At 42.9% G+C, this 2,341-nt stretch overlaps 1 pseudogene; it reads right to left on the minus strand.

The window, feature by feature from the left end:
* Positions 1 to 1,626: 1,626 nt before the first annotated feature.
* LOC101572589 overlaps positions 1,627 to 2,341 on the minus strand; it is a 2,420-nt pseudogene continuing 1,705 nt past the window's right edge.

Consider the following 2,341-nt stretch of genomic DNA (forward strand, 5'->3'; position numbering starts at 1 on the left):
AGATATATAGTTGCATTCTCTTAATGAATAGAATGATTTGTTCTAATGGTGTTTGTAAATAGGATCACAAGTCCGCATCTTGTACAGCAATTAATCACTAAGAAGAATATATGCAGTGTATTATTTGTTGAAAGTGTACTTCCGATTTGATTTGAAACTGTCTCATTACTGTTTATCAATAAAACTTTGAAAAAAAATAAAAAACTAAATAACAATAAAAAAAGAAAAAGAAACAAATTACCTTTAATATCAGAAACAATTGTACAAAAGAATAACAAGTGAAAAGTAGAGACTGCCATTTATAAAAAACGTTATGAAAAAGGGTTAATGGTTTTAAAGGGATGTTCCTGAGCTTTTTATGACATTTTTTTCCCCTTGTGGTACAACTCTGAGAGTGATAGGTGTTACACATGCTGCTTGGACAAAATGAAAAATTCAGTGTGGAGTTGAAATCCATGTAGGCGACTGCTGAATATTCACCTAATATCCTGAATCTTCATCCGGACAGAAAAAGAGGAGAAAATAAAGAAAGGGGAAGGAAAATAGGAAGGAAGCTGAGAAATGGAAGGAGAAAGGGAGAAAGACAAAACACAAACAGGAGGGAGCAGCAGGACCCCAAACAGCTGCCAACGACGCTCTACCTCAAGGTTTCCCCAGCAAATCAGGACCTCTCTCTGCAAAGCTTCGGATTTATCAAAAAGGTTTAGAGAATAATGTACAAAACAAAGGCTTTTTAGTGGCTTTCAGCTTCAATTATGAATTAGAATATTTTGAGAAAGTTTTGTTCTATCTGTAATCAGTTAAATCAATCTTTGGACAAAAGGCTTAAAAGCCTACATTTTTAAAAAGTTTTATTTATTTATTTTTTTGAATTGTTGAATTTCCATTTATTTTTGGCTCTTGGGGCAATGTCTCTTTTCAATATGAAAAAAAGCAGTAAGTTCAACACAAAATAGAAATCTAAGTGTAGGACAGGACAAATTCAAGGGTGAGGTAATATCCAGAGATGCCATACAAAGAGGGTATCTCCTGTCCTGGGCAGTGATTGAAACACAAAGGTGGATGCCCATGCACCTGCGACAGTGGCAGCCACCCTCTGAAGGGAGCATGCACTGACCAATATGAAACTAATACTGTTTACTCTCCTGCAAGCCTGAGTGTAGAAATGCCTAGAGATGAGCAGGAAAGCCTGGATTCCCTCTTCCCAATTGCCCCTACCTGCGAAGCCCCACCCTCTTCCCCAAACTGACCATCACTCTCTGACTCTCTTCCCCTTCGGCTCCCCATGGTGGCCCTTCTGTGGGGTTTTCAACATCTGGCAGGTTCTAAAGGGGATCTGGAAGAGATCCAACTTCTTGGATATTCTGAAAACAAATATGAACTAGACAGATGTGAAAGCCAGCAGAAAACGCAGGATCACCTGGGATGGCAGAGGTCTAGATTTTTCAGAGTAGAGCAAGAAGAGACATCCAACGAACAAGTATTTATTGCGCACCTACTGTGTGCCAGGCACTGTTCTACACCCTCAAAAGAAACAAAATAGAGACAGCAAACAAATTGTGAAAGAAAGGGGCAGCTGAAAGATGGCTGAGGAAGTGAGGAGCCCAAGGTGACAGGGACTCTGGCCTAAGCTTCCTCTTCAGTCTCCACCCCAAAATCCTCTTCCTTTTCTGCAGTGCTGTCCTGGTACTTCTGGTACTTGAACACCAGTTTATTCATGTTGCTCTCAGCCTCGGTGAACTCCATCTCGTCCATGCCCTCGCACGTGTCCCCAAGCAGGAAGGCCTTGCACCAGAACATGGTTGTGAACTGCTCCAAGATGCGCTTGAACAGCTCTTGGATGGCTGTGCTGTTGACAGTGAAGGTGACAGCCATCTTGAAGCCACTTGGGGGGATGTCACACATAGCCGTCTTCACATTGTTGGGGATCCACTCCACAAAGTAGCTGCTTTTCTTGTTCTGCACGTTGAGCATCTCTCATCCACCTCCTTCATGGACATGTAGCCTCGGAAGACAGCAGCCACTGTGAAGTAGCGGCCGTGGTGCGGGTGGCAGGTGGCCATCATGTTCTTGGCGTCAAAGACCTGCTGAAAAACCTGTATTTTGAAAAATGGCCCCAAATTTATTCTAATTTTTCTAACAGGTCTAACTACTACATTAGGACAGCTTTAAGAATAAATGGAAAGGACCGGCAAGATACCTCAGCCAACTAAGCGACTGCTTAGGCACCTGCAGGGATGCAGGTTCGATCCCTAGCACCAGGCAGCCAATCCTGCCCCCTCCCCAGTCATGCTGAACCAGCCCCCAAGACCAGACATGGTGGTGCAAGCCTGTAATCCCA

The sequence above is a fragment of the Octodon degus genome, unplaced genomic scaffold (assembly GCF_000260255.1).
Source record: "Octodon degus isolate 3935 unplaced genomic scaffold, OctDeg1.0 scaffold00120, whole genome shotgun sequence".
NCBI classification, from domain to species: Eukaryota; Metazoa; Chordata; class Mammalia; order Rodentia; family Octodontidae; genus Octodon; species Octodon degus.